Raw genomic sequence first — 5,811 nt, 5'->3', positions numbered from 1 at the left:
GATGACTCTTTACTGCAAGGAAGTAAAAACAAGACAATAGTCATTCATTTTAAAAGCAAGGTAGGACAAGTCATGTCTTCTACAGTATCTGCTATTACTGTTTTCGAATTAATGTCCTACATTAAGACTGATTAAATACAGGAAGCTGCTGCCATACCAGAATTTAGCTAAGTACTGGCAAGATCATTATGTTCATAGGGGACCATCTTTTCATGTATAGTACTGATATTTAAAACATTATTTTATATTGATTTAATCTCCAAGACAAATTGATAGCCTATTTTACCTTGGGAGACACCAAGTGAGCAGATGTTTTTCTGGGAGGGTTCAGTGCAGACTTCTGAAAAAAGTACAGTACAGTAAGGATTTCTTTTTTTTTAAGTTACATTTAATGATACATTATTTCAAAATCAGTGAAGGAAAAGAAAATCTAACTGTATTGATGGATTAAAATCTCCCAGAAAATATTTTTGCAGTCATGTAAATGCTTATCCTTCTATATTTCTAACACAACATTGACTTGATACAAATGATGCATGGCAGTATTACCACATGTTGTAACAGAGTAGTTTAATGACTCAAGATATCTGAGCTACTGAGGAACCTACCTTTGCTGGGTGTCTGTCCTTGGTGGTGGTTTGCTCTGCCTTTTTATATAGAGTGATGGGAGCCCATCGCGCGTGTCTTGCTCTATTTGGTCATGTTGCTTGGCATTAGATTTGTGAAATAGCTCTTAGCTGTCATATTACACAGCTTGTGTGACGTCTTCCACGTTGGATCATTGGCAGTGTTAGAATTTGTCTTAGTATAGTTTTGGTTTTCATAAATATTCTTATCCCTGTGATTATTAGCAAAAAATTACCTTCAAAATCACTTGTGAAGATGGGAGCAACTGTTTTAGATATCTATACATATGTTTTTACTTATGAGTTTGATACTTATATGCAAATGTACAATACAGATGTGAAGTTTGTTCAGTTCTTGCTTAAGATTAAATCTGCAGTTACAGACAGTCCAAAGGTATGACTAATGACTCTTTTTAGTGCTCCCTGGCACAACAGTAGTCCCTTGCCATGCTTTGGAGAAGCTTTAAAATGTCACTGATATACTGTTTCAGAGTCCTTACAGGTCAGAAATTATTAAAAAATGAAATAAGTGCCAATGAGCTTTGAAGAAAAGGAAGGATTGCCAAGGGATTATTTCTCACTGCAGAGCCAACAGCTGTTCTTATTCTTGCTCTTAAGGGATACACAAGGGAGATTGAGACAATCCCTAAATGTAGTGCGACTGAGTGATGGATTCCAGCTTGTTTTATAAATCACCTCACCCTGAGGATATTTTTTTTATGTGTATATCAAAGTGTAGCATGTTTCTCTCTGCATTGTTTAGGGTTTTCCAGTATGAGAGAAAAGTGTACTTTATGTGATGAGACAGAAGATGTTGTCAGAGATGGTAAGTATACTTGTAGCCAAAGGTTTTTGTGAAGAACGTGGCACACAGCCGGCACAATTTAAAAGTGTGGGGAGACAGCCACAAGGCACTGTGGCCATTGGAAAGAGGATCTACTTACAGCAGTGAATAAGAAGAAGAAATTCTAAAGTGGTTACCAGCAAGATATAATGAGGCTCTGTCTTCAATGTACACGGGTTACACGATACCTGCTCGGACATCTTCTGTCTTATTAGGGCAAAACTCAAATATAGCAGCAGGCTTGTGTTGATGTTCAAGCCAAATGCCACACGCTCAAGAGGCTTATTGTGTTTTAATGGCCTTTGATCGTCATCTGTCAGTTTCTTCATTTGTCAAGCAGCAACAACTGTGCTCAGAAAAACAAACCAAGGTGAGTTTTGAGTAACATTCCAGTCTACTAGCTGGCCACAAAGACCAGGGATATTACATTTACAGTAACAGTAACATCCATGTTTAACATTGTAAGTACAGTTTTTTTTGGTGTATTTCAAACATTTTAAATATATTTGTGAACTGTGCTTATGATGTAACATTATTATTGTATTTTTTAAAGGTAAATTCTACATAAGACCTGTTTTTTAAAGTGCACCAGTAGTTACGTGCAAACACTACTTATCCATGTACTGTTTTTTCAACCCGGTTTTAGAGTTTGACTGTTATGTTTTGGTGTGGCGATCATTCAGACGGTTTTGAATTGTAATTACAGTAGTTTTTGAAAGTAAAACATTTAGAGACTTTTAAGCTCCCGTAGCTTCAGTTTATAAAACAGTTTTCGTCAAGCTCATTAACTGTGCAGCCTGAGCCTCAAGGTCCTGAACAGTCTCCAGCACGCATTTCTCATTTATGTCGTTTTAAAGCTGCTCTTGTATTATTCATGCTTCGGGTCATATATTGTAGTATTGTCTTGCAATCTTGCAATGCATACTCACATTATGCTAGGATGTGACTATAACTGCCATTATTTTTAAGAATGCCAAAACATTTTGATTTTGTCACGGAGAAGGTTTTATGTTTAGTTGGTTAAAATTAGGTCTGAGTGTTGGATTGTAACCCTTGCTGTTTGTCCATCTTGTCGTTGATCTCCTGGGATTAGGGTGTAAGAAGATGGGAGCTGTCTCCAACAGTGCATTAGTCATACATGATATTTTGGAAACGGCTGGCTTCATGTAGATGAAAATTGGCATCATCATGCCACAGAGGAAATTATTTTTGAAATTTTTTAAATAATGCTGATTGGTCTGTCTGTGACATTTGGATAATGCAAATTAAAAATTGATTCTGATTCATTGTGAACATCCTTATACTAAGAGAATCCTCTCTATTTGACCTCATTAAGTGTGGTTGTTTGGGGTGCTGTCTGCTCCTTCTTGTGCTACTGACTATTGCAAGGATATGTGTGTGTGTGTGTGTGTGTGTGTGTAATAATGTTGGTGGGGGCCAGTGGCGTCTTATAAAAACCAGAGGCAGCCTCAAATTTCAAAAGTGCAAACACACTTCTAATGTTACCAACTTCTGTTGAATCCTCTGGACTCCTAACATTTCCATGCCTCCACACCAACTCAAACTGAGTGTGGGTGCTGAGTAATTACTCAAGTATTGTGAAATAATGTGTTTATACATCACAAAGATAGGAACACCAATTTAAAAATATGAATTCATGTATGTTTTTTTTTATCATTTGTTCCTGTTATTGGTCATAGACGTGCATTGGAGTCTGTCCCACCATGCTTTGGGCAGAAGGCAGGGAAACAAGTCGGGCTGTCCATCAGAACCCTCTTAAAACATGGTATGACACATTCACAGATCTAGATATTCATTCCGTTCATGTTTCACGTACTGTGCATGTCACACTGTCTTTGCCTGTCTGTCTGTCTTTTCACAACAGGTGTGCTTGATGTGTATATTTTATGTTTTTATGAGGTGAAAGTTTTGAACCCATTAACATTGCTCGCATGTAAGGTAAAATTCAGAGTTAATTACTGTATAACTCTACACTCTACACTACAATTTCAGTGTTTCTTTTTGACACTAATTCCCTTTGCAAAAATTACAGAAAGAATGCATTTTTGAATATATTTTAAAAATTCCCATTTCATTTTAAAGGTGCAGTGTGTAAGATTTAGTGGCATCTAGTGGTGAGGTTGCAGATTGCAACCAACTGAATACCCCTCCCCCAAGCATGTAGGAGAACCTACAGTGGCCACAAAACTTGCGGAAAATGTGAAAGACCCTCTCTAGAGCCAGTGTTTGGTTTGTCCATTCTGGGCTACTGTAGAAACATGGCGGTGCAACATGGCGGCCTCCGTGGAAGAGGACCTGCTCCCTATGTAAATATAAAGGGCTCATTCTAACGTAACAAAAACATGACAATCCTCAATTTCAGGTGACTATACACTAACACACTTACTTAAACATACTTATGAATATTATATTCCATTTATGCCGAGTCCTTTCTGCTAGATGCCATTAAATTCTACACACTGCACCTTTAAATTACAAAGGGGAGACAAAGCAATGTAAACATCCTAATGACAAATGACCTTTGAAGTAATTGGATCACCATTGCTAGCAATCCTACAAAGGTGGGTTACCAAGTTTCATGCCAGTTAGCAGCATTTAGCAGCACCCTGCTTACTCACTATGTCCTCTGTATTTCTGTTGGATAATTTCAGTTTGTGGCCGCTGCTCCTCTGTGTCATGTAGTTTGTCTGTTTGGTATACGTTATCAAGATTTGTGAGTCTGTTCCCCTTGAAATATTAGATCATTTTGCAGTTTTGCACATGCAGTTTGGGCACAAATGGCCTCTTTGAAGCTCTAGAGCTCTTGATCCTGAAGAAGGCAGTTTGCCAAAATGTTGATCTTCATCTGTTAAGATAATTCAGTTATGAGTGTGCGGCTTTTACACTTTTTTTTAAGCTGCATAGCTGACAAAAGCTGCCAATTTGCATTCAGCTTAATGTGACTCACTAATGTATTTATATAATGAGTAACTTTAATTAAGTTACTTCCCAATCCTTTTCCGGGAGTGTTTGCATTGTTTGGTCTATCCACTGTAGGTTCCAAGAAAGCAAGACAGATGGCATTCTGTGGCTCTTTCATGAGCTACAGCGAGAACTTCTAAACTTCTTTTAAAAAACAAGTTTTTAGTTTTTTCAGCTCAGGTCATTCTCAGTCACTTACTATGTGTGTCACCTACTTTATGCTACTGATGTTAACACACCCAGTTTAAGCATAGGATAACTCCTTAAATATTCACCAATTAATTTGCTCAGTCATCATTAACTTGTCTCAAGGGGATAATAGTGAGCATAGCAGTGTTTGACTAATTAGTTATATGACCAATTAGAACATAAATTCACAATGTTAAATGCACAGTAAACTATCTTTTGTTTCAAATGTTTTGGCTCACAGTTGCTGTGTACCGTGTGCATTTTTACTAGATTTGCAATGTTTTCTAGACTGCACTTTTCCTATCAAGAAAACTAACTAAACCAACTAACTGATGCTTAAATATAACTATCTCAATTTACACAGGAAGAAAAAGAAGAAGAAGAGGAAAGGAGAAGGAGAGTGAAATGAAACATCTGCTGATACATGCAAACTGACAAAAACATCAAAGAGAAACTTGAGAGACAGCTGAAGGTACAAAACTAACTACTTGAAACAGTTTTGTATTTTTTTCTGTAAATTGCACCTCTATGCATCACTGAGGACAAGCTGTAAGTTTAGGTGATAACGTGTCAGAAAATAACACCAACAACTCTCAATAGATCACCCAAGTGACTTTTATTTTCACAACTAATGGAATTAACTAATTGACTGTCAGTCTTGTGTAATTCAAAGTATTCCTGGATGACAGACTGTTGGGATGTACAGTTACACAGGGAAGGTTGATCATAAGTGAGCAAAGATGGGAAATTAGGTGATGAAGTGGATACTGGTTTGTATCTGAATGTTGAGAACAACTTACTATACCTATAGGGGACAGAAATGGCCACAATTACAAACATGCAAATAAATAAAATATATATATAAATGTAATGTAAAATAAAAATGAAGAAATGCAGAGAAATCCATTACTACTATACAAGCCAAATAAAAAAATCAAGATACACATGAGAACATGAAATTTTATATGTACTGACTAGAGACAACTAAGTAAATCAGTTGAAATTACCGATTTAAATAGAAGTGAAGTACATCTCACTATAACTTGGCATGCCACTCAAAATGTTATTAAATTAGCTGTAATATATGCAAGTAAAACTCATTTCCCACTTAACTAATTAACTTGTGGGATCCAAAATATGTGATGAAATTCACCACTCAATAATAAAAGG

Source organism: Thunnus maccoyii, chromosome 3 (genome assembly GCF_910596095.1).
Source record: "Thunnus maccoyii chromosome 3, fThuMac1.1, whole genome shotgun sequence".
Taxonomy (NCBI): Eukaryota; Metazoa; Chordata; class Actinopteri; order Scombriformes; family Scombridae; genus Thunnus; species Thunnus maccoyii.
The sequence above is the reverse complement of the archived record's forward strand: the minus strand, read 5'-3'. Positions refer to the sequence as shown.